Raw genomic sequence first — 27,781 nt, 5'->3', positions numbered from 1 at the left:
AACAACAACCACGCTGTCGAGTTTAAATAGCGGCAAATCAGCTGCACTTGATAGTAGTTGGTTGAATAAGGAAAATGAATTAGCAACAAGAGTTTACGGGATGTACATAGCTCAGTGGTTAACGCTTCTGACTTTGAACATCGAATTCGCAGGTTCGATCCCTGCTGAAGTCTAGAAAAAGAAGTCTGATGAGGAGATGTGGTGATCTCCGAAATAGTGCTATAACTTCTACCGCTTAGACTTTGTTGCTTTTTCAATTTTTCCTAATAAACAATCGTGGTACAAAGCTCAATAAAAATATTAAAAATAAAATGTTAACAAGCCACAATAACATTGACAAATTAAAAATTTAAAATTATCAAAAAATATCAAAATTGTATGCATGTCTGCCCGCCAAAAAAGAGGCCAAGGCGGTAATTAGTTATTTTCCATGAGGTCTCATCGTACGCAGAGATAAATAGTGCATACAAACTAAACATTTTGAAGTCTCTAAGTAATCCGTATGCGTTAATATCATGAAGCAGACATTCGCACAAAACAAATTGAAAACAAAAACTTTATTTTGAATATTTTTTTCGAGTTTTTATTGGTAATCAAACAACCGTCAAAGTTAACTCCAAATGTTCAATGTGGACGATTGTGTTTTCCAAAAAGCTATATTTCATTTAACAAGTTAAATGGGGCCAATTTGAACGTAATATTACACCCGCAAATATAGTAGACCAAGAAAATAAGTTTACGCGTCCTTCTTCGCCGTCAAATATTTTAACGGGTCTTTCTTCACTGAAGTTTTTTTATGCGTCTTTTTTCGCGGTCAACTTTTAAGTGCAGTCCAAAACGTCAAAATACAAAGCATGAATCTCTTTTATTTCTAAACCGGACTAGAAGAAAAAGTCTAACTTGCGCAACCTAGTTAAAAATTAGCGTCTTACCGAGGTTGCGCACATTTGGCACTACAATCTGCTGAGGTTTAGAAATGAAAGAGACTCGATGCTTTGTATTTTGATGTTTTGGAATACACCCTTTGTTTCAATTTAACGTTTAGTATTTACAGGCAAAACAACCCTTGTACGCTGATGCATGTCGTTGAAAATAGAAATAGATATGTAGATCTAGTTGGGCGCCCTCAAATGTGTTCGCATTTTTTATCAACATTTGCACTTTGTCCCCTTTTTGTGATGACCTGTAAAATATATCAGCGCTATTATATTTTACATAGTTATATTAATAGTTACATATTTTAGTTAATTTTTTTACTTTATTCGTCAAAAGTGAGCAATTGTTCAATGCAGCCGGCCTTATATACGAGCCTCCAGTAAATCGGCTGATGGGAGAAAAGGCAGCAACATTACTGTTTCTGAAATGTAATATGCACCTTTTGAACTTTACTACTAGATTAAAACACTGTATGGGTTAAGCAAGCACTGGTTTAATGTTCCAATAATTTATAACTTAAGTTGATTATAGCTTTTTTAATGTTATTCCTAACATTCGCATTCGCATTCCGAAAATTCGCATTCACTTTAGCGAAGGTGAAAAATATGACATTCGAACATGTATGTGTACTAGAGGATCACTAAACCAATGGTTTCGTTTTGTGTTGTGAGCACAAACTTTATGTTTCGTTTGTTTCCCTATTTATCAGCTATCGCTACCCTGACGGAAACAAGTGATTTTTTTTTAAATCAACTAATTGAAAGACTACTTTAAAACAAATGCAATGAGTAAATGTTTCGAATTTCTATACTATTTTTAATTAGAAAAACAAAACAATTTGTGTCTTGGAAGTATGAAAAAGCATTTGTGAAGTGCAGAACGCAAGCGTATTTAAAAGAAACATACTGACTTTGAAGTTGTGTAAACCAAATTCATTTGAAAGTAGTTGAAATTAAATGCAGAGTCGGACAGTCGACTTGCTGTATGCACACAATTCGAACTGAACATTTGAAAGCACATTTACATGTCTGGCTGTAGCCGAGCATGCAAAGATGTTTGCTACAATTAGTTGCAAAGAATTTCCATGTTCAAATCTCATTTAATTTTCAATTTTTAATTTCGGTTTTTCTTAGTTATGAAAAAGCATCCGTGACTTACTGACTTTGAAGTTGTTTAAGCCAAATTCATTTTAAAGTAGTTGAAAATACATGCAGGAAAAGGCAATGGACTGCTTCCTAGGACATCGCCATGTTAAATAAATGAGTTCGTTGCAGGTAAGATAGTGAGAATTTCAATTAGTTATCATTGAAAATAAAGTAGTTTACAAATTACTTTCAAACTAATTCAATTTCCTGCAGGGTAACGCTAGCAGAGTAAAGCTACCGCTCGCAAAATATTTCCGAGTGATTTGAATCGGTTGTGTTTTATTACCCAGCATGAGCGAAACTAAACGATTCCGAAACGCTTGCTATTGTTTGCTTGCGTTCTCTGATTTTAGGTAAACAATGCTTTATCACTTCGATATATGTACATACAGTTACTCCGAAAATTGAGCATACGGCTCCTTTTTGTTAATATTCGCAATGTTTTACATGCTAAAACCGTTTTGTAAATTTTGTATTAAAATGTGGCTTATATTTTAGCAAACCCCATTTAAATCCAGGAATAAAACAGTGTATGAAAATTAAGAAAAATAAGCAAAGTTTCAGCAAAATCGCGAACTTTTTAGTACGAATTTCAATTTTCGTACACTGTTAATTCTTGGATTTAAATGGGGTTTGCTAAAATATAAGCCATATTTTAATAAAAAATTAACAAAGAGATTTTAACATGTAAAACATTGCGAATATTAACTGTATGTATGTATCGCTAGCGGATAAATTTTTTGTATAAAATTGTCTGCTTTTTGCATTTGTCCAATACTCATTAGGATTTTAAACGTAGCTATACACCTGCCCCGCATGTGGGCAAGGTCCCCATGAAACCCAGCACCTCGTCTCATGCACCTCCAATCCTACGACCCTGACACCAGAAACGCTCTGGACCGCGCCTATCGACGCTGCCCGCTTTCTCGGCCTCAGGCTTACAGAGTCGGAGGATGCAGACGACGATACATGGCAGAACCTGGGGGGGTTGAGCACTGCTGCTACAACAACAACAACAACGAAGAAAATCAATTCAAGTCCCAACATTTGAGAATAAATTTTGAGAACGGCTGTGGGTGAGTGTGCAGAGATGCTTGCTGTTATGTGCTAACTTTTAGAAGAATCGCTTCTTCCCGTCAGAGGCAACATGCTAAAGTGATAATGAAAATTTTTGTTTTGTATCTCCGAATTATGAAAAAGCATCTGTGAAGTGCAGAACATTAGCGTATTCAAACGAAAAAATCAACAACCAAAAGTTTGGTTAATGTAAGCAAAAGTGTCGTCAATTGTACCAAATCATTGTTGAAAATATCAACCAAGGAATTGTTAATATTAACCAAAAATCACGTTCATCCCTTTTCAAGTTCAAATTTGGTAATATTAACCAATTATTGGTTGATTTTTTTCTCAGTGTATGGATTAATGTACAAATACGATTTCTAAAATTGCTAGCTATACATAGGAATGTTCCTACATGCGGGGCAGGTGTTTGCCACTTGTGCATTTAGTCGGCAGAGGTAACTGTTGAGTAGGGTGCACCTGGTCTCTCTGCGCAGTTCAGTTTCCTCTAAATTTATGGGCGGCGGTCGACCACCTAAGACAATGTTGTCATTGCGCGTGCTGAGGCTCGTTCTGACCGTATCGCTGTGTAGGGTGTTGAGCTCCGCTCTGTATCTTGCTACGTCGAATGGATGATTTACGTACGGCTCAATGTCTGTCTTCCAGTCGTGCAGGTGTCGTCTCACGTGTCGTGGGAACGGTTCGTTTCGAAGCAAGGCGTTGTTGGGGTGGTTCTCTCGGTGACAACCCACGAGATATTGCTTCGACAGCATGGTGTTATGTTCTTTTACCGCCAGAATCTGGCTTTCTTCATGGAGGTGATGCTCGGACGACATGAGATGTCAGCCTGTAGCCGTACGTAGAGCTGCGTTCTGGCAGGTTTGGAGATTCCTCCACCGGGTGTCGCTTGTCCCCGCCGTCCACACTGGTGCCGCTTAGTTAGCCACTGACCGGCCAATTGCCTTGTCAGTCNCATTTGAAAGTAGTTGAAATTAAATGCAGAGTCGGACAGTCGACTTGCTGTTTGCACACAATTCGAACTGAACATTTGAAAGCACATTTACATGTCTGGCTGTAGCCGAGCATGCAAAGATGTTTGCTACAATTAGTTGCAAAGAATTTCCATGTTCAAATCTCATTTAATTTTCAATTTTTAATTTCGGTTTTTCTTAGTTATGAAAAAGCATCCGTGACTTACTGACTTTGAAGTTGTTTAAGCCAAATTCATTTTAAAGTAGTTGAAAATACATGCAGGAAAAGGCAATGGACTGCTTCCTAGGACATCGCCATGTTAAATAAATGAGTTCGTTGCAGGTAAGATAGTGAGAATTTCAATTAGTTATCATTGAAAATAAAGTAGTTTACAAATTACTTTCAAACTAATTCAATTTCCTGCAGGGTAACGCTAGCAGAGTAAAGCTACCGCTCGCAAAATATTTCCGAGTGATTTGAATCGGTTGTGTTTTATTACCCAGCATGAGCGAAACTAAACGATTCCGAAACGCTTGCTATTGTTTGCTTGCGTTCTCTGATTTTAGGTAAACAATGCTTTATCACTTCGATATATGTACATACAGTTACTCCGAAAATTGAGCATACGGCTCCTTTTTGTTAATATTCGCAATGTTTTACATGCTAAAACCGTTTTGTAAATTTTGTATTAAAATGTGGCTTATATTTTAGCAAACCCCATTTAAATCCAGGAATAAAACAGTGTATGAAAATTAAGAAAAATAAGCAAAGTTTCAGCAAAATCGCGAACTTTTTAGTACGAATTTCAATTTTCGTACACTGTTAATTCTTGGATTTAAATGGGGTTTGCTAAAATATAAGCCATATTTTAATAAAAAATTAACAAAGAGATTTTAACATGTAAAACATTGCGAATATTAACTGTATGTATGTATCGCTAGCGGATAAATTTTTTGTATAAAATTGTCTGCTTTTTGCATTTGTCCAATACTCATTAGGATTTTAAACGTAGCTATACACCTGCCCCGCATGTGGGCAAGGTCCCCATGAAACCCAGCACCTCGTCTCATGCACCTCCAATCCTACGACCCTGACACCAGAAACGCTCTGGACCGCGCCTATCGACGCTGCCCGCTTTCTCGGCCTCAGGCTTACAGAGTCGGAGGATGCAGACGACGATACATGGCAGAACCTGGGGGGGTTGAGCACTGCTGCTACAACAACAACAACAACGAAGAAAATCAATTCAAGTCCCAACATTTGAGAATAAATTTTGAGAACGGCTGTGGGTGAGTGTGCAGAGATGCTTGCTGTTATGTGCTAACTTTTAGAAGAATCGCTTCTTCCCGTCAGAGGCAACATGCTAAAGTGATAATGAAAATTTTTGTTTTGTATCTCCGAATTATGAAAAAGCATCTGTGAAGTGCAGAACATTAGCGTATTCAAACGAAAAAATCAACAACCAAAAGTTTGGTTAATGTAAGCAAAAGTGTCGTCAATTGTACCAAATCATTGTTGAAAATATCAACCAAGGAATTGTTAATATTAACCAAAAATCACGTTCATCCCTTTTCAAGTTCAAATTTGGTAATATTAACCAATTATTGGTTGATTTTTTTCTCAGTGTATGGATTAATGTACAAATACGATTTCTAAAATTGCTAGCTATACATAGGAATGTTCCTACATGCGGGGCAGGTGTTTGCCACTTGTGCATTTAGTCGGCAGAGGTAACTGTTGAGTAGGGTGCACCTGGTCTCTCTGCGCAGTTCAGTTTCCTCTAAATTTATGGGCGGCGGTCGACCACCTAAGACAATGTTGTCATTGCGCGTGCTGAGGCTCGTTCTGACCGTATCGCTGTGTAGGGTGTTGAGCTCCGCTCTGTATCTTGCTACGTCGAATGGATGATTTACGTACGGCTCAATGTCTGTCTTCCAGTCGTGCAGGTGTCGTCTCACGTGTCGTGGGAACGGTTCGTTTCGAAGCAAGGCGTTGTTGGGGTGGTTCTCTCGGTGACAACCCACGAGATATTGCTTCGACAGCATGGTGTTATGTTCTTTTACCGCCAGAATCTGGCTTTCTTCATGGAGGTGATGCTCGGACGACATGAGATGTCAGCCTGTAGCCGTACGTAGAGCTGCGTTCTGGCAGGTTTGGAGATTCCTCCACCGGGTGTCGCTTGTCCCCGCCGTCCACACTGGTGCCGCTTAGTTAGCCACTGACCGGCCAATTGCCTTGTCAGTCGCGAGCTGAGTTTCTTTGTCGGCTCCCCAGGTGCTGCCGGCTAGCGGTTTGAGAACTTTGTTCCTGGCCCGGAGTTTGTTACATGTGGCTGTGGCATGCGGGGAGAAGAAGAAAAGGCTATCGAACGTCACTCCTAGGATTTTAGGGTGATTAGTCGTCGGTATTTTGGCGCCATCGACGAAGACGTCCAGTTCTAGCCCTTCCTCCTTGGTCCAGGTGGATTTTGCGGCGGAGATTTGGAGGCTTCTTGCAGTGAAGAAGTTGGAAAGATCGGACTATCTCGGTTATTTCATCGCAAAGTCTTCGTCGTTTGGTTTGGTTCTGCACTTCACAGATGCTTTTTCGTAATTAAGAAAAACCAAAAACAGAAAAAAATAAAAATGATGCCGCTGACCGCATTCGTACTCGAACCTGGCTGAAGAAAACAAATAACAGCAAGCACCTCTACACGTTCAGCTACAGCCAGACATACGAATTTGTTTTCAAATGTTCAACTTGAATCACATTTCTTACAATCAATCGGTAATCTTACCATGAAAAATCCAAACAATAACTTGGTTGAAAAAACCATTGTACTTTTGACTCAGTGTATGAACCTACTGTAGTATATAATTATAGTATAAGTATTGGGCGGGTCAATTTTTTTCGACATCGTTCCTAGCAGATTCGGAATCTACTTACATACAATCCTAAGAATAAGAGTCCTTTAGACCATAGCTCTAAAATCCATTTCGAGCCTGCGCAATTTTAAAAGAAAATATCTCTAATTAATACTAAGCCAATAATAATAATAAGTAAATATTAACTAAAGAATAGAACTGGTGCTCCGGAGTTTTGTGATATGAAAAATTCATTTCTGATATCTATTTTTTATTTAAAGAACCACAAGATGGCGCTTCAAAGCAAATCTACTATATATTTGTGGAAGTATGTATGTATGTATGTGCCAAGTTGTAGCCTAAACGGTTGGACAGAATCGAATAAAATTTTGCCAGAGTATTACCATGACTCCTGGACTAATAGGATAAAAAAATTGGGACTCGCCAGGGGGGGCCTCGATGGGTGGCACCTCCCACAGTGAAAATTTTTAATCAGCTCTAACTTCGGAATTATAGTCACATGAACTCGAAATTTGAAATGCACAGATACCTATGTTAGGTGCTTATGGAAAGATATATGTATATAAATGAGTTTGTAAAAAGGGGCGTGACACATCTTCTAATCTTTAATACATATATACTAAGTTAATATACGGAATATTTACTAAAGTGTTACGAACGTTATTTTTTTAATACAATAAGAAAAAAATAACTATAATTTAAAGGAGTGACTCACAATGGCTAGAGTCGTCGCATGAGTGTATTCTTTCATATACATATATATGGGCCGTTCTTAGAGTTATACATTTTTCATCCACTCGCTTATTCCTAACCTAAAATTTTAAATAAAAAATTTGGCAAGTTTTAACCGCTCATACAGTACAGGTAGCAGTTTAAAATGGGTAACAGGGTAAACTTAATAAAGAAAACATATTCTCTGGTTAAATTAATAAGCCTGCCCGGATAACACAAAATCCTAAGCTTGATAAACATTTGGTGTTATTAAAGTTTTATAAAGCTCTACTTGTAATTGGGAGAAATGCCGAAAAAAACATTGGCTGAATTTCTTTGTTCATTCTGAACGTTTGGAATAGACTTTTTTGTTTATTTATTCTTAAGAACGTTCCTGGTGATATGTTGACGTATATCTCAAAAGCATTCTGTTTATTCCGGCTGTAAAATGGGATTATCCGGAATGTATAAAGAAACGCAGCCATTATAAAATTGATTGATTGATGGATAAAAATAGAGAGGGAGTTATGGCTATGACAATAGAATGTAGAAAAATGATACCTCGAGTTGAAAGCAAACAGGATCTAAAACCAAAAAAACTATAAATACATTGTTAATCATAAAAAAATTTATGATTCGAAAAATAATTTTGAAGTATTGTAAAATTTTATATTTTTTTTTGGTTTTTTTAAGATAAAGTTTTATTTACTTACAGTAAGGAACAAAAGTATTGGCACAGTGAATTTTTAGCAAATAGGCAAAGTTTCTAATTTATTTCCGATAATTTTTTATAAAAACATAGTTCATACTACACCAAAACACATAAAAATGAAATGTGTAAATTTTGTGAAAAACTCAGGAAAATTCAATAAATTTGCATACTAATTTGCAACNATTATTTTGCCTCTCCAGTAAAATAAAAAATTTGTTGGTTAGGGCCTTTGTGAATTTAGGTGACGATATGTATATGTGAGGCAAAATTCATCAAGTGTACCATGAAAAAATTTTATGTCAGCATTTTGATCAAACTCCACCACGTTATTGCTATAGTCACTGCTAACCAATTTTTTTCTACCGCCAATTTTGTCGAGTTATACGAGCTTAAACATGCAAATGCCGGTAAGCCTTTCATTTTTGTCGACAATAAAACAATGGGTCGAGTACGAATAGCAACGTAACACGGTTCGGTTGCCAGCTGGCAACGCAAGTGGAAAGAAAATTTGTATTACGAATGGCAACTATCGTCAGTTGCTGTAGAGTTATCGATAATCGAAATTTGACAGTTCGACAACCAGCAAGCGGCTGTAAACAAGCCGTGCGGGTAAAATTAAATTATTAAAATAAAGAGTTTTAAAGAAAATACAGCNTATTTTTTAGAAAATTTCCTAGTATGCAGTTTAATAATCCATTAAATTTTAGTTTATCAAAGTGCAAAAAAAATTGGGAATAAATTAAAAAGTTTGCATATATGTATTGCGAAAATTCACTGTGCCNCCGTGCACTGTAAGCAAAAGTTAACGCTTTCAAGGTTTTTCTTTTATTATCGTTTTGTGTTCACATTCAAAGCATATTGAGGACTTCCATAAGAAGCTGTAGTATAATTGGTTAATAAACAATGAACCACTTCATTCAACTTCAATACCTCCGCTCATAAAAGCTTGGGCACTTCTTCGATTTTTCGCAGAAGGAAGTGCAACAGCCATGACTTTAATTTGGAAAACTTGGTGTGTCGGTAGTTTTAAAAGAGGATAAAGGAAAAAATTTGCAATCAGTGTTCGCTTTTGTTTCGCCAAAAGGNTCGCTTTGTAGTGTAATCTTGCGGATCTTTAAATACAAAATAGATATCAGAAATGAATTCTCGTATCAATAAACTCCCAAGCACAGGTTTGCATTAAAAAACAAACATCCGTAACACTTTATTAAATATTATATATTTTATAAATTCGTCGGAATATTTGTTTTTTTATGTATGTTACCGCATAACTTTGGACTACGTTACCCGTTTTNGACCAAAATTTCAAGTTATAGTTTTGTTATATTCACCATATTCTGTAAAAACAAACTGCATTGCAAAATGTTAATATCGTTCAAATTATTAAAAAGTAAAATATATGACACACATTTCAATTTTTGCTCCTAAATATGCCCCAAAAACATTCCCAGCAACCACAAAAATGTAGTCACGCCTGTCTACACACTTTGTAGTAACTGCAGTTGTCAGTTGAAAGTTGCTAGTTGCCATCTGTAATATCGTTTTGGCAACTAGCAACGCAACTGAAGTTTGCTGAATCCGAATACGAAATCAAAAAGTAAGAGAGTATAACAGTTTTTGAGATATAGCTGCATTTCGGGGTTTTCAGATATGAATTACAATTTTCTTTGGATATAGTTAGCTATTTTTATGAAATTTTATTAAGAATTTTCCGCTAAATCGGAATACAAGAAAGTATAACAGTTATTGAGATAAAGCCGAATTTCGGCTATTTGGGATCTGAAAAAAGTGCACTCACTTAATTGCACAAACAACAAGTAAAGAAGTATAAGTTCCGCCGAAACCGAATTTTATATACCCGGCGCAGGTTTCAACTATCGTCGTCCCAACTTTCTTTAAACTACCTAAAAGTCTATAACAGTATTAATTATTGTTAACAGCTTGTTATAAGTATTAACTTGGAGAAAAGGAACGTCCTCAGTTATTGAAATATCGGAGTTTTCGTGTATCCGAAAATTACCGTTATGCGGGAAGCTGGTGCAATTGTAGCCCGATTTGAATAATTTTCAACGAATTGCTTTTTCGTACCAAGGTTATAAAATGCACCAAGTTTGGTAGAAATTGATAAATCGGTTACCGAGATACACATTTTTGGTCATAAGTGGGCGGAGCCACGTCCAAAATCCAAAAATTTATAATAATCCAATTTTATACTCAGTGGTTATTGCAATAATCGATTTTGAGTCAATTAGCTTGAGTAGTTACTGATTTATCGCAGTTTTCGTGTTTCTGTAAATTACCGTTATATGGGAGGTGGGCGTGGCTATTGCCCGATTTCAAAGATTTTCACCCAATTTCTTAGCTGTATTCCAATCAAGGTTATTACCGAGTTTGGTACGGATTGGTGAAGCGGCTACTAAGATACAGTATTTCATCATAAGTGGGCGGGGTCACGCCCCTTTTCCAAAAATTGCATAATAATAATATTTTGCACAAAAATTCTACTTCACATACTGTTTTTGAACAATTTGTATCCAATATTTACTGCAATATCATCGTTTTTGCATTTTTCCCAAATACTGTTATATGAGGAGGGGGCGTGGTTACAGTCCGATTTCGCCCATTTTCAATAGCAACCTACCTTGGATAAGGGGCAATCTATATACCAAATTTCGTTGAGCGCATTGTTTAAAATACGCAATCAATTTTTTTATTGCAAATTTTTGGCAAAAAAAAAGATTTTCAAAAAATTATAGTTTTCACCAAAAAGCTCGGAAAAAGTTCTAATAGGTCGGCAATTTTCGATTCTCTGTCATAAGTGCAACATGAGATAAAAGTTTTAAGAAACCTTTCGTATTAGATGCAAATAAAAAGGATTGGCTTTGTTTTGTTTTCGTAATATTGCAGCAAAAAGAGTTAAAAGCACAATGCACGTAAGCTAAAGCATCTACTAGTTTTTTGGTTTAATATTGTGGAGTGGTCACGTTTCAAGTAATGATTATATTGAGCTCATAAGCGGTTTATTTTAATAAAATATTTGAGAAATAAAAACAAGCTTAATTGGTATGAATTATACGTAGCTGCTACTTCGGAGATTACCAAATCCAATATATATAAGACAAGCCTCCAGTTCCTAACCACATAGCGCTCAAACAGTTTTCAATGCATCCATACAGCCTGAAGGTACACTGAAAAAAAATCAACCAAAAATAGGTTAATATTACCAAATTCAAACTTGAAAAGGAATCAATGTAAGTTTTGTTTAATATTAACAATGCTATGGTTGATATTTTCAACAATGATTTGGTAATATTAACCACATTACATTAAACAAATTTTTTGGCTGCCGATTTTTTTGTTTGAAATTTTCTGCTCTTCATAATTCGAAGATACAAAACCAAAATTTTTTATTATCATTATTAACATGTTGCCTCTGACGGCATTTGAACCCGGACCTTCAGAAAGTTTGCAAATAACAGCAAGCAACTCAACACATTCAGCAAATTTTGTAAATTTGCCCTCAAATGTTGAACTTGAATAAATTTTCTTCGTCGTTTGATCGTGTTCTGCACTTAACAGATGCTTTTCGTAATAAAGATGAACAAAAAACAAAAAATTATGTATTGCCTCTGTCGGCAACCGAACCCGAACCTGCTGGAAACCCACAAATAACAGCAAGTATCTCTACAGGTTTAGCTGCAGCCAGACATACAAATACGCTTTCAAATATTCAAATACAATCACATTTCTTTCAATCGGTGCATTTACTATGAAAAAAGCAAACAATAACTCGGTTGAAAAAAACATTGTTCTTTTGGCTCAGTGTATGCGTTTAAAAGTTATAATCCAACTATCGCGTTTCCTTTTACGCGATATCATGTGCACTTGATTAATTAGGAGTTTCGTATCGAAATATGAATTTTCATATGGAACATTTCTGTTTCGGGTAATTTTTGCTGTTTTTTTTTAAGTGCCATTCAAATTTGAATCATCTGTTTCATACATTGAACGCAAACAAGTGTAAGGTACAAGAAAAATAGTTGCGTTCCCCAACTCGCCAAAAGTTACACATAATATACCAGGAAGCGTTCCAGTACTCGGTTATCTGGCAAATGGCATAACAAATAATAAAGTAAGTGTCAGAAGTTTCAAAATTTTGCCCGAAGAGTGTTTGCAAAGTGTTACGCACATGCGCATTTTTCTTTTACTAAGTACCTACTGCATTTATACGGAAATTAATTTTTTTGCTACTAAAATTGTTTGATGCACAGAAGTAGTATAGGTACGTTTATCAGACGTTGATACAAAACGATATAAGCTAACATCGAATTGTTCAGGGAAACACGTTATAAAAACGCATATACATTCTTGTGAAAAACTAGGGTCACGATATTTTGACCAGTTTTGACTATTTTTCTTTCGTTTTTCAATGTTTATAAGTTTTTTTTGTCAAAGTCTTGTTAGTTCTGGGATATTCCATTGTGACAAGTGGGGCATTTTACTCCAGAATGTGATCAATTGTGAATTATAAATATTTTTTTCATAGACCGATAACTTATGTATAAAATTCCTTTCAAAAAAATAGCAAACGATTTTTTAGTTCTATGCTACTATCATTTGAATGAATGTGACTGGTGGGACACTGAAAAGAACTCTATTTTACCTTTGTGCACTTAAAGACGAATTATAGCAAAAACAACTAATTTTTAAGGCAGATTTTTTTGTACCCCGTACCCTATATGCTTTCGTTTTCATAAAAAATTTGGCTAAAATAGGCTTCATAGACATTTTAAGAAATATTTAAATTTGTGACTGGTTAGACAAGTCCTTGTAACTGGTGTAAAGTAATTACATACATACGTGAAGTAAACGTTTCCATAGACAAAAGTTATAGCTTATTTTTATTTTTTAATATTTTTCAACAGGTTAATGCAGTCATTTATCAAGAGTTACTACTGAGATAGAGACAACTAAGACATTTTAAAATCTATGTCGTGTTCCTCTTTTACATGGAATGACCCTTATATACCACTTGACACTATATACATACATCCTCATTTCAAACTTTGTAGAGAAATTTAAAAAAATTAACAACAAACTTTTTATTAATAATTTTTAGAAAAATTCCAGTACGCAGTTTTGTAGTACATCAAGTTCTAGTAATAAGGTGCAAGTTTCAGGAGGCTAAGAGTTCGAACTGATTTTTGATAATTTTTTTGCCGACGGTGATTTTCGATTGCCACATGAATTGCATTTATACAAAAAATTTAATTTGTGTGGCATATTTAGAGGAATTTTATTAAAAATAAGTGAAAAAATGATATGGCAGCATAATTTTCTTACGACTCTCTTTGCACTTAGAAACTTAACTCAGAAATCAAAAATCTATAGTTCTCCAAGTTTCTAAGCGAAGTTGTTTTTGGGTAAACACATACACGCGCTGCTCATTTGCTAGACACACGATTTTCAAGGCAAGTCAAATCTAAGACTTGCATAACCGAGTCTTAAAACAAATTGTCGAACATAGTAACGGTGCATAATTTGGGCGATTTAGGGGAAGAAATATCATAGCGCGCACAATTTAGACTTTAGAATATTTTTTGCGTTATATACTTCTAATAAACTGTATAATTAAAGTTTCAAAGGAAGAACGTGATTTCATATAATATATGATATAGGCATTTTCAGAGTCTCCCGCATTTTATTTCATAAGAAATTCACGCTTATATGGAAAAAAGTTCAATAACCCGTCACCAAAAAAAATCTCAAAAAGCAACGGGATTGTTTAGACGTTTGAAACTTGCACTTCATTAGACTAAAATTTAATGGCTAAATGACTGAATACTTGACAATTTTCTAGAGATTCTGAATAAAAAGTTGAAATTTTTTTGAATTTTTGTTAACTTTATATAAGGATTGAAGCTTTGACTTGATTTATATGGTTTATATTACAGAATGAACTATAATTTTATAAATAATTAATGCAAACAATTTTTCATGAAGTGTGCATATTTTGTACGAAATATACCTACAAAAAATTAACCCGATAGATGGCGCTTTAGTCGAAATATTGAATGATATAATTTGATTTCAAATTTCCTCGCACCATATTTTCCGGCAGTTTCCAACTTTTGCATTAATATACTGTTTTAAAAGATCTACACAAAAATCAAACCAAAAATTACATCCAATTTAAATTATTATTTGTGTTTCTCCACCATGTCTATACCGGCTATGGGCGATATCAATAATGCATGGCCGTTTCATAGGAGGAAACATCTGCCTCAATTTATTTAGCTGAATTAGTTATAAGCTTTCAAACTTTTTACAGAATTTAGAAAAATTCAACAAATTTTGATAAAATTTTTTAGCTTTTTAATCTGATTTTCTAAAAAATTTTGGGTATGCAGTTACATGGCTTATGAAATTCTAATAAACCAATATAAGTTTTAAGTGGCTAAAAAGTCGCGTTGATTTTTAATAATTTTTTTGGCGGGAGGCTTTTGCGGTCTTTTATATAACAAGTGCAATTTATAAAAACTAGCGTTGATTTTTTAATTAATTTTGCAAATGGTCTTGCGCATTTTATTCTACGAAAAATTTACGTTTATATGGTAAAAAGTGCAAAAAGCCGTAAACAAAAAAAAATAATAATAATAATATAAGATGAAAGCTTTTCAAAAAATTGAATGTTTAAAAAAACTTAACATAGTTGTCACCAATTTTTATCGAACAATACGTTTTTAACATCTGTATAGTTATTTCACAAAGGTATTTTTATGTTACCACACAATATCTCTTTTAATACGTTATCAAATTCAATGATATATAGTATAATATAGTTATTTCTCAAAGGTATTTTTGTGTTACCACACAAGATCTCTTTTAATATGTTATCAAATTCAATGATTGAATAGTCACATTGTTCAAGTTTAATTATTTTAGGAAAAAAGTGTTTTCAATGTGCAAAAAGCACTACATATAAAAAGATTATTGGTTAGGGATTAATAACTAAAATTAAAAATAAGGAGGCTCGAAATTCATTTTAGTATACGTCAGTCGCCGAAAAAAAATAAAGAAAATATTATATATTTAGTTAAAATTCTTTGGGTGACTAAAACTCGCATAGTTTGCGTTGACCCAGATAGCACAATCGGAGGTCTTGCAGCTTCTTAATCGTGCAGCCTTGTTATTTTGCAATAACTAAAATGTGCGTTCATAGACGCAGAAATTATTATTATTAGATTTACAGAGCTCTTAAAGATTACGATGGAATGGCTTTTTGTTCTCAGATACTAATGAATATGTACATACATATGTTAGTATTTTTCTATACATATGGCAGATTTTCGCTAAATAATGCTTTTTGTTAAAGCATGTATTTGATCCAACAGATTTCGCGGGAAATATTTTTCAAATTCAGAGCAAATGTACTTAATTATGTATAGAAAGATTGTTTGCTAAATTGATATATTTGATAACGAGATACATGCATGCACATTTATACAGGTACATACCATATGTGGACATACATATATCGTCGTTTAAAGTACAAAACCGCGTATCGTCATTCTGCAAAACCGCGTAACTGACATTTGCTGCCAAAAATTGGATTTGCTCATACAAGCTCTTGGCTCAATTCTTATCCATTCGTCCTCAAATATACTAGCCAGAAATGCGATTGCTATATAGAAAAGAGAACCATTTTGAAATATGAGTGTTTTTACTCCCTAGAAAATAATTTATGCAACCTCACGCGGTTTTGCATTTTGTTGATACGCGGTTTTGTACTTTAAACGATGATATACATAAATATGTACATTTCTATAACTTCCCACATATATATATGTAGTATGATAGTATGTACGTAAATATACATATGTAAGTAGCGCAAAAAGTTTCCTTAACGCCACTGGATATTTCGATAAACGACCTGCTGCCATATTTATGTTAAAGTACAATTGAACACTTTGAGGGCGGTGAGTACAAAAAATCAAGTTGAAATATCTGCATAAATCAAAAATAAATGGCATACCCATTTGTTAATCCAATTCTCATCTACGTGCATTCTTGAATTTGTAGGCACAACCTTTTTTAATTAAATAATGTGGCACACTGGAATAAAAATCAATCGTTATCTATGAGACACCATTACGCATGAACTTGAATAGTTGCAAACACTTCAATAACACTCACATATTCGTACCATAGAAAAAATCAAAGGATTAGGTAAATTGGTAAACTATATGTACATATATGTATGTACTCAGGTACATTTAAACTCACAAAAGTAAACACTTACGTATCGCAACATATTTAAACTATATCTTTATCGTTTTATGTTACGAATACTATTCCACTTTTTATGCGAAGCGGTTTTCAATTTGAATATCAGTTTTCACAAGGTTAAATTTAATGATGAAGTATTTGCAATTACTCGATTGATTTTTCCCTTTAAGTGTTTTCTTGCTATGTAACTTTGCACCGACCAAATGGGGAAAATCGAACAAAGTTCATCAATTAGTTGTAATTTTGTTTCATGCAAGCACAATTCGAGTAACAGTTGAACGTTTTTACGCACTTTTAAGAGTTTATTTTAATATTCTTCATCTTTTAAATTAACACTTCTTATGGAAAAATGTGGATAAGTCTGTTGTAGGACAATTGCAAAACGGGAATTGAATGCTCTAACGAATGCGCATGTTTACAACTTGGCACCGTCCGGGGTTGGTTAAAGTACAACAGGACTCGGTGTAAAAGCTTAATTTGGTGGTGTAAGCTTAGGGTCACATGATAGCTTTATCGGGGTATATCAATGTATGAATTTATTTCTGCAAGTTCACATTTTGATTTTTAAAATTGAAAGCTTTTGCTGACAAAAATATATAAAATGCGTTACATCTTAAATACGTATGTACATACATATGTACATTAGAGTGGCCACAAACAGTAAAGTCGGATTTTCAATGCCGACACCCCCTAAAATTGTTCTATACTGAAAAATATACCCCTATTTTTATTTTGAAATCAAAAAACATTTAGGAAGTACTCAAAGCGCTCAAGTTTTCCATGTATTTTATTTGGGGAAAAAACAACTTTTCGTAGGAATGTACTATGGTCTGGAAATAATTTTTTTGTCATAAATTATTTGAAGCGAGATATGTCACTTATGTTTTGTGTTTAGGCTTATTATGCCACATAAATAGAAGAAATAGAAAGAAAAGAAAAATTTTATGCATAGCACGCCCACTCCACTCACACAAATACAAATAGTGATATTATTCAGCTACCAGTAAAGCCAGAAAAGCTAAATTTGGTATAAGGGGCCAAGGCATAAAGGTAAATACGACCTATTTAAAATTTTGGAAAAGGGGCGTGGCCCGCTCACTGACAAGAAACATTCGTATTTCTCACAAACCACTTGACCGATCTTAACAAAACTTAATACATATAGTGTTTTGTAGACAAAAGTTTAAAAAGGCAATATGATTAATTAAGTTAATTCCTCAAAGTATGAGTATACGTTTTTTAGTAAAACAATAATAATTTCATAGTATTAATTGTACATCTGAAATGAGAGTGAAGTAATAAAATTAGTAAATTGACCTTAATATAATATAAACAAATAAAAAAGTCTAAATTCAGGCGAAGTCGAGCATTAAGTACCCGGCGAAAGTATTAAATATAGTGTTTTCACCTTTCCTAAAACTACCGTTACATGGTAAGCAGTGGTTTTATTTATTTATTTCACACATCTTCGCTAGTATATTCAGTTAGACTTAATGAGATAAACTTATATAGTTATAAATGGGGTTGCTAAAAATGACAAATATTCTTAAATGGGGCAAAAAGGGGCCAAGCCCACACATGATTCTAAAGAGCAGACTCTCAACTTTCACCTAACATAAAAATCTTGAACAATACGGGACAATACATACAACTTTTACTCCACAAAACACAGGCAAATACCAAATTTTTACGTTAAAAAAGTTATTACACGAAACACCGCGCCATACAGGTACAAACAGTTCCTTTCTTAGAATATTTTACTCAGCTGTTCACAAGTTTGTTGTTGCTTCAGAGGCATCATTTTTGATAGCTCATAAATAGAAAAGGGTTGCCATATCAAGTTTATTTTTTGGATATTTTGGACCACTGAAATGTCTCCATTAATACTGCGTATCTAATTTTTTAAAATTAGTTAATAATAATAGTTAATAATAATGGTATGGAATTCTTGAAAATCAATATTTTCGATCGGAAAACTCTGGTGCTCTTCAGGAGACTTCCAATAACAATAGCCAATTGTTTATTTAACCATTATTTAATACTAACGATTTTTTATTTATTTATTATTTTATTTATCCTGCATTTTCTGGGGGTTTTAGCGGACCTAGAAAATATAGTTACCAAGAAAAAATGGTTAGAGAAACAATTGGGTATTGTTATTGGAAGTCTCCTGAAGAGAACCAGAGTTAAATAAACAATTGGGTATTCTTATTGGAAGTCTCCTGAAGAGAACCAGATTTTTCCGATCGAAAAATATTGTGATTGTTCACGCTTGCCTGGTTATCAGGTTATCTGCTTAAAAATAATTTTTGTGTAGTGTATTTTATTGTTGTACAGCAACAAAATACACTACAGAAAAATTATATTTAACCAGATAAACTGCTCATCAGGCAAGCGTGAACAACCACATTGATTTTCAAGAATTCCATACCATTCCACTATGGTCTGGAACTAATTTTTTTGGCATTATTACTGGAAATCTCCTGTAGAGAAACAGAGTTTTCCGATCGAAAAATATTGGTTTTCAAGAATTCTACACCATTTCTACGAAAAGCTGATTTTTTTCCGCATAAAATACATGGACAACTTTGAGCGTTTTGGGCACACCCTAATTTTTTTTTAATTCAAAATAAAAAATAAGGGTATATTTTTCGGTATATATTTCTAGGGTGTGGCGGCATTAAAATTCCGACTTTACTTCTTCACGTGCATTTTTGGACCACTCAGAAAAAAAATATTGTAGTAGAGCTAAATACGGTTCGCTGTTGACGATTTTGTTGAAACAAATTAAACATTTTTAGCTGAAAAAAAAATTAATATGCAACAAGAATCTTGCCAATCTTTGTTATCAAGGCAACAGTTTACAAACTTTTTGCGTCTGGCAACAGCAAAGTAATTAATCCCAGAAGCAGTGTTGCCACTTTGTAAGTAATTCCCCAAAACGTGAGGAAATTCGGGTGCGCTTGAGTATTTTTTGAGGATTTTTATTTCGAGGAATTTTCTCTCTTTATTTTCACTTTTTAACCGACTTCACAAACAGGAGGAAGGTTATCAATTCGTCGGAATATTTGTTTTTGTTTTTTTGTTTTATGTATGTTACCGCATAACTTTGGACCACGTTAACCGATTTCTATAATTCTTTTTTTAAAGGAAAGGTGTTACCTCACAGGTGGTCCGATTCTAATTTGGTTTAAATCCGATCATTGGAATATGAAGAGATTAACGATAATCTTAAATTTTTATATGAGAATTGAAGTCGGTTGTGTTTTTTGCTTAAAAATTACTTGTGTTTCAACATATTTTGGTTAAAAGAAAAATACTGATAAAAATAAAATATTTCGCACAAACAACAAAAAGTATAATCGATAATCGCATGAGACTATTGCCTAAAAATTTTAAAATGCACTTAGTGGCATTGTGCTTCTATGATAGCACGGCCGAGTAATCATAGTCAACTTATGTACAGTAGTCGAAAAAATTATAGCCGCACCAAATTTTCACAAATTTTAAAATATTATTTTTGGTTAGTTTTTTATAGTTCATTCTTTTACAACATCCGTATAAATACAAGTTTAAAGGCAGTGTCACACAATTGAGTATTTGCCAAATTTTGGTGCAAATCGTATCCCAATTGTGCGAATACCCAATAATTTTTCTTTATCCCAATCACGAAAATTAATTTGTTGAAATTTTTCAATAGAACATTGTTGTATTGTACCAATCTTTTGACTACAAAAAAAATGTTTCCAATTGCTATAAAACACTTCATTTTCACTTGAGGTTTCAGTATTCCCAAATTCTGCACCGATATTATTTATATTCAGAATGCAAATGCTGCTTTGTGGCACATTTACCAGAAATCGCTGGTAACTTCCTGAAAAGAATACGAATGTTTTTGAAAACTCTATTCACTTTGAGTAAAAAATTTCGAAATTTCAATCCGTAAATTCTCTCAAGGATTTGCCTTTTTGCGAAGGCTGCTCATCAATGGTCGTTGCGAATCGGCGCAAGTGCCTTTGTAACATAGCTATGGCTACGCTACAGGAGTTGAAATGTAATCCAAATTGAGGCTGCTATTTTTTTTGCTATCACATACAGTATATTTTGCCTAGCTGCACATCCTTCTTTGCACGAAAAACTTGTGCACCTAACCGAAAAAGGCACTTACGCGAATTTTCTTTACTACTTAAATGAGGAAGTTATCCGAATCCCTATGAAACCAAATAATGGAAAAACACTTATTACGTAGAAAATAATGCAAGCGAAATTTTTTTCGAATAGTTTCTTATTATTTTTATAACTACATAAATTGATAGCCATTTTCTTTGTTCTGCGATATGAGAAAAACAAATAAAAGCTTGTAAAATTAGGTAATTGTAGGGCCAGTGCAGGTAAACGTAATACTTTCTTTGATAATTGATACTAGTTGCATAATTTTTAAGGCAGGTATCGCCAATGTGCATGTATGTTGAATGCATCTATCAGAGCAGTTTCCTTATAAATTTTAAAAATAATGTCTCAGATGCGCATTTTGGGGTAGGTATCTTAAATGTGCACTTAAGCATAAAGGCAGCAAAGCAAAATATACTGTACTTCCATTTTCACTATTTATCACCACTAAAATTGACTATTTATCACCAAAAAATTTGGGCTAAACTATTTTTAGCGAAAAAGAGGACAGAACCGCAATTTTTGGAGATAGCTAAAAATTCGGAAAAATTTTAGCTTTCGTAGTTTAGCATTTTAGCAATAGTGAAAGTTAGAATCCGGCTGCTAGTCGACGCAGCTGGCTTTTCAATTTCGAAAAGAACTTCATCAGCAAGAAACGCTATGTTTAAAGATCTAAATATTTTAGCATCCTTTCCAAATTGCTTTCCATAATTTTCGTCTTTCTTTGATAAATAATTGCAAAAAAGACGCGTTTTTTCTTCTAAGAGTTTCATAGAACTTGCGCAAATATCAGCAGCACCAAATTTTTTTTCAACATGGTTGACAACCGAAGAAAGGTTTTCTTTTTTTCGAACATTCAATCAGCCAAACTTAAAACAACTCGTCTTTTGTAATAGCATGATAGCCCAGAAAAAAACAGTTTTTCTTGAAAACACATCTTAATTTATCCATTACCTTTTCCATTTCGTTTTCCGAAAGTTAACAAAATTGTAAAAGCTTACATAAAATCATAAATGGAAATAAATCAGAAAATTTTTGGGGTTATTCAAATAAGACAGTTTTTTTGCAAACAAATGGTAAAAAGTCACTTTTTAAAATTGCGACATAGGTTCTCACTTATAGTTTGGTTTCCCATTTAAAATTTTCCTTTAATTATTCGAACTTTACAAAAAAAATGCACTTGAGACTTACAAAATAAACCGGTTGCGCAAACAACGTGTCAATAACGTTTTGAAAGTGTAACTTTGGTTTATTGCTGTCTAACGGTGTTTTTTTTTATTTTACAAAAACAAAGTGAAGTTTATGTTATTTTGGTGTATTCCCTACAGAATGGCAACAAAAAATAATGTAAAACTGCCCTTACGAAATTGGAGTTTCGCACAGCCAAATGAATCATTTGACCTAATGTGCACTGTATGCATTTTTTAATATCTTTAATTGGGCATGCACATTGTACATAAAGGAAGTACATAACAAAATTAAAAAATATATGCCTTTTTTCAAAGGTCATTTTGTCTTTTTCAAGTTTTTAGTGCCTTAAAATCCTACATTTGTACATTTCCGGGGGGTCAGAACACCTATGAAAATTCTACTGGCCGTGGGACTCGAACCCACGACCTTGCGGCTCGTTTATTCCCATTACTGCCGTCTATAAAAGTTGTGACAGACGGCAAGCAAAGCTTATGCATATAATCTAGCACAATAATTTTACCCTTACAGACGGCATACGACCGGCGGATAAACGAACCGTAAGATCGTGGGTTCGAATCCCACGGCCAGTTGAATTTTCATTTATTTCGTTTTCATTATTTTTTTATAAGTTCTATATTTTTCTTACGTTGCTTTCAGTTAGTTGTTGTTGACTTTTTAATAAAATTCAACTCTAAAAATTTAAATTAACTAATAGTAAAATAAAAAATGTGATACTAAATAAAGCAAATGAAAACAAAATAAAGTAAAATTGAATATATAAATCAAATCAAATAAAAAAATTTTAAATAAATAATAAAAACAAAAAAATTGTTCCCAATCGCTCCAACCGAGGATGGAACCTGGCTTCTTCAGGCTTGTAGCCCGCACCTCGCGAAACTCGCCTGCTTTGTTTGCGTACTTGTACAAAAGCAAAAGCTGGCCGTTTTTACCAGTATTGTCATCGAAAATTCCCCTGATCCGAGTAGCCCAGTAAAATTAGATAAATTTGGTAGGAAAATTTAAAAAAATTTGTAACAGCGATTATTTGATGCAGTTAACTGCTATTTGACACGTAGATCATGGATCCACAGTCTTGCCCCTAAATTTCATTTGGCAACATTCCGCCGTCTTGGATTTAAGTTTTTTTTGGGGTTTTTTCCAATTTGCAAGCTTATTTTGCATTTTTCGTAAAAAATGGTTATATACAAATATGTAGAGAATTTAATTTCCCACATATGTTATATAGAAGGTTTTTTCAAAATAGCATTTTTTATTGTAACAAATTAGCAAAAACTGCAAAAAAAATTTACATTGCCACGGTTTTCGCCATTTTTTGACAATTTCTGTTGAAAATACATAGCATATTGAGATTCAAAAGTTGTAGAGAATTTCATTCTTCACAACTTGTATACCTACATTTGTTTTGTATGACGCTTAGATCACGGCCGGGAACGTGCGAAAGATAGCGATTAACCCAGAAAAGTTAATTAAATTTGGTAGGAAAATTAAAAAAAAAATTGTAACAGCGATTTTTTGATGCACTTTACTTCTATTTAACACGTAGATCATGGATCCACATTCTCGCCCCTAAATTTCATTTGGCAAAATTCCCCCATCGTGGATTTAATTTTTTTTGGGTTTTTTCCAATTTGCAAGCTTATTTTGCATTTTTCGTAAAAATGGTTATATACAAATATGTAGAGAATTTAATTTCCCACATTTGTTATTTAGAAGGTGTTTTAAAAATAGCATTTTTTATTGTAAAAAATTAGCAAAAACTACGAAAAAATTTTACATTGTCACCGTTTTCGCCATTTTTTTACAATTTCTGATGAAAATACATAGCATATTAAAAATCCAAGGTTGTAGAGAATTTCATTATCCAAAAATTTTGTGCCTACCTTTTTTTACGACGCTTAGATCACGGCCGGGAATGCGGTAAGCATAGCAATGTACGGGATGCACCGTAAAACTCATTGCCACACCAGCGCTGAGGTAGAGTTTTTCGCAGCGTTTTTTTTTTTTAAGTGATTTCTCCAGTAGGCCCAATCCACGGGCAACGTTTTTTTTTTTTATAATGAAAGCAGGTGAAGGTGTGGAAATGAAGTTATACGGCGCATCCCGTACATCGCTATGTGTATCGCGTTCCCGGTCGTGATTTAAGCGTCGTACAAAAAAAATGTTGGCACAAAAGTTTTGGAGAATCAAATTCTCTACAACCTTGGAATTTCAATATGCTATGTATTTTCAACAGAAATTGTCAAAAATCGCGAAAACCGTGACAATGTAAAATTATTTCACAGTTTTTGCTAATTTTTTACAATAAAAAATGTTATTTTTAAAAAACCTTCTATGTGACAAATGTGGGAAATTAAATTCTCTACATATTTGTATTTAGCCGTTTTTTATGAAAAATGCAAAATTAGCTTGCAAATCGCAAAAACCCCCAAAAAAAATCCAAGATGGGGGAATGTTGCCAAATGAAATTTACGGGCGAGACTGTGGATCCAAGATCTACGTGTTAAATAGAAGTAAACTGCATCAAAAAATCGCTGTTACAATTTTTTTTTTAATTTTCCTACCAAATTTAATTAATTTTTCTGGGTTAATCGCTATGTTTCGCACGTTCCCGGCCGTGATCTAAGCGTCATACAAAACAAATGTNACATTTTGTGTTTAATAGTTTGCTCCTTTTGTCGAAGGATTTTTCACGAACCTAAAAACAGTTTTCGATACTTCAACAAGGAAAAGTACAAAAATATAAGCTTTCCTTGATNGGCATTCCCATGGTGGCGCATGACAGTCGTACGATTGCAATGTGATACACAAAAGGAATACCATTTGTTTTCTTTAACTTTTTTTGGCCATTGTATAGCAAATAATTAGCTCTATATTTAACCGAAAAATGAAATCAGTCGAACTGCTTGGTCCTGAAATATNATTTTGAACAGAAATTGTCAAAAAATGGCGAAAACCGTGGCAATGTAAATTTTTTAGCAGTTTTTGCTAATTTTTTACAATAAAAAATGCTATTTTGAAAAAACCTTCTATATAACAAATGTGGGAAATTAAATTCTCTACATATTTGTATATAACCATTTTTTACGAAAAATGCAAAATAAGCTTGCAAATTGGAAAAAACCCAAAAAAANGAAAACCGTGGCAATGTAAATTTTTTAGCAGTTTTTGCTAATTTTTTACAATAAAAAATGCTATTTTGAAAAAACCTTCTATATAACAAATGTGGGAAATTAAATTCTCTACATATTTGTATATAACCATTTTTTACGAAAAATACAAAAATAAGCTTGCAAATTGGAAAAAACCCAAAAAAACTTAAATCCAAGATGGGGGAATTTTGCCAAATGAAATTTAGGGGCGAGAATGTGGATCCATGATCTACGTGTTAAATAGAAGTAAAGTGCATCAAAAAATCGCTGTTACAATTTTTTTTTTAATTTTCCTACCAAATTTAATTANGATCCATGGTCTACGTGTCAAATAGAAGAAAACTGCATAAAAAAATTGCTGTTACAAATTTTTTTTAAGGAAAATTCTAATTTTACTGGGCTACGAGATAATTCCCAAAAATTTCGTGCATTTGTTCGGCTGCTTATGCGCATTTTAAAGAGGAAAATGCATGAGTAAAAGCAAATAAAGGCTGTTTATGCAAACAATCGAGCACGTTTGTCAACCGTATGAGGGTAAAATTATTATGCGCATATGGCCAATTCTACAGGAAGGTAAACCAGCCCGATTTGTTCTTTCTTTCAAATATTGGACATATTAGTGATTATTGGTATTCACTATACCTGTCAGCTGCTTCTGACACTAATTCTTATCATGTCCAAACATTTTGTGTTTAATAGTTTGCTCCTTTTGTCGAAGGATTTTTCACGAACCTAAAAACAGTTTTCGATACTTCAACAAGGAAAAGTACAAAAATATAAGCTTTCCTTGATTTATTTTGGCCGATTAAGTTCTGAACGATAGCAAATAAATTAGTTTAACAGGATACGTTCCAAGTGAGCGAAAAAGTTGTTTATAACTCCTATTACGTCGTAATGAAATGTACCGCAAATGTTAAGTGTAACGTAGCCAGTGAAAAACTAAAATAGTTGTTTTTTGGATAATTAAGTACACTTTCCAAAAAAGATATTTAACATGTTTTCTTAGTATTGTCGTTATCATACTGATTCCATATGGAAAAAAAGAAATCATAGCTGACTTCGTTGCACAATTACCTAATAAATAAGTGTAACGTCGCCAGTACTATTCTCATTTCATTTTAGCAATAAATAATAACACGTATTTAAGAAAGTATTTTCATGAACAATGGCGAATTGAGCATTATACTGCTAGATTTTTAAAGGTAATCTATTGAAATAAAGCGAAACTAACATTTGTAAAATATCATTTGAAATCTTTATGTCTTAAGACTTTAGACTATATATTTGCCTATAATTCAATCAGATTTTTTGCAACATATAAATCTGATAAGTTATCTGCCCATTATACGTGATTGTGTTCATAACACTACAATTTTATAGAATCTGATACAAGTCTACACCAGACTATGAAGAGTTTATAATAATAATAATAATAATAATAATAATAATAATAATAAAAATAATAATAAAAGTAAGGGCTAAGCTCAGGGCCTTACCGGGGTCACACAGGGCGGATCGTGAACGGCCTACTTCGGTGGGTTAGCTGCGAATAACCAACAAGCAGTCCCAGACCAAGAGCGGCAGGAGCCGAGGGCCTGATTTAAAAGATCAGAAATGCTTGATGAACCTCCTGTGTCCGGGCGAACAGATGCCGCCTCCCAAAAAGCATCCCAGGATTGAGACCAGTTAGATCGTGTTCATGGCATACTGGAACATGTATACGATGAATTCGACATTGAACTGGCGAGAGCAGTATTCCACCACTTTAGTATGTGAGGGTGACACCTCACAGAAATGGCTGGTGGGCTAATGCTGCAATCGCCTCCGTCTCGTTAAAACCCTGGCAGGTCTTCAAGTACGTTCAATACACGTCGCCATTTAGTTGGCCGCACAGGTCCAGTTGAGATTTACTCCTGGTTTTGCGCTGTCTTGGCTCTGAACACAATATCCCATAAGGACTTGTGTCAACCCTCGCGATGGCCTGCTCCTTTGAGAGAAGGGAACTTCGGGACACTTAAAGCGACTGTGCTACGTGTGGAGATAGCGGCTTGGAGCGGAGACCCAATAGAACTGACATGATCAAACAAATAACAAAAACAACTGTAATGGGTGTAGATGCGCCCGAGGAAGAATGCAGCGCATTTAGCGCTCCCCGCCACAAACTCCTCTGCAGGCAAAAGCCGGCACCACGAGCACGGAGAGAGCCGTCGAGGTGGTGCAGAAGGGTACACCTTCGCAAACGGCAACTCCCGGCAGCCGGGATGGTGGTCATCAAACGCCAGCTGCTGCAAACAGAGACAAGCATGCCACCGCAAGCTTGGGAACGTGCGAAGGCAATAAAGATGAGCAATTGGCCCAGATTCGGCTCGTCTTGAGGAAGATGCAGAGTGCTGTCTCCAAGCAGAAAAATGTGTCCATGGACATAAAAACGGGTATGGCCCAAATCGAGGAGATCCTAAATATACTAAGCTACCTCCGAGAGCAGCGCCGGAAGGGGTCTACCCTTTCCGAGCTGCAGAAAACTGGCCCTGGCTCGCAAAAGAGAGCTCGAACTCGATCCGA

At 34.2% G+C, this 27,781-nt stretch overlaps 1 protein-coding gene across 9 annotated transcripts in view; it reads right to left on the bottom strand.

Moving 5' to 3' along the window:
- Nucleotides 1–27,781, bottom strand: part of LOC108371389 (syntaxin-binding protein 5-like) — a 552,451-nt gene that overhangs the window by 493,837 nt on the left and 30,833 nt on the right. The window contains exons 1-3 of one of the 9 annotated variants that reach the window (XM_017626947.1): nucleotides 16,702–17,086; nucleotides 16,435–16,514; nucleotides 11,499–11,587 (exon numbers count right to left, since the gene is read on the bottom strand). The gene's annotated coding sequence lies outside the window, so the exon portion shown is untranslated. Of the gene's footprint in view, nucleotides 1–11,498; nucleotides 11,588–16,434; nucleotides 16,515–16,595; nucleotides 16,677–16,701; nucleotides 17,087–27,781 lie in introns of those variants that run through there. The other 8 variants (XM_017626939.1, XM_017626960.1, XM_017626998.1 and 5 more) reach the window with 8 other exon arrangements.

Source organism: Rhagoletis zephyria, unplaced genomic scaffold (genome assembly GCF_001687245.7).
Source record: "Rhagoletis zephyria isolate East Lansing unplaced genomic scaffold, Rhagoletis_zephyria_1.1 Rzeph_scaffold_00068, whole genome shotgun sequence".
Taxonomy (NCBI): domain Eukaryota; kingdom Metazoa; phylum Arthropoda; class Insecta; order Diptera; family Tephritidae; genus Rhagoletis; species Rhagoletis zephyria.
The sequence above is the reverse complement of the archived record's forward strand: the minus strand, read 5'-3'. Positions and strand labels throughout refer to the sequence as shown.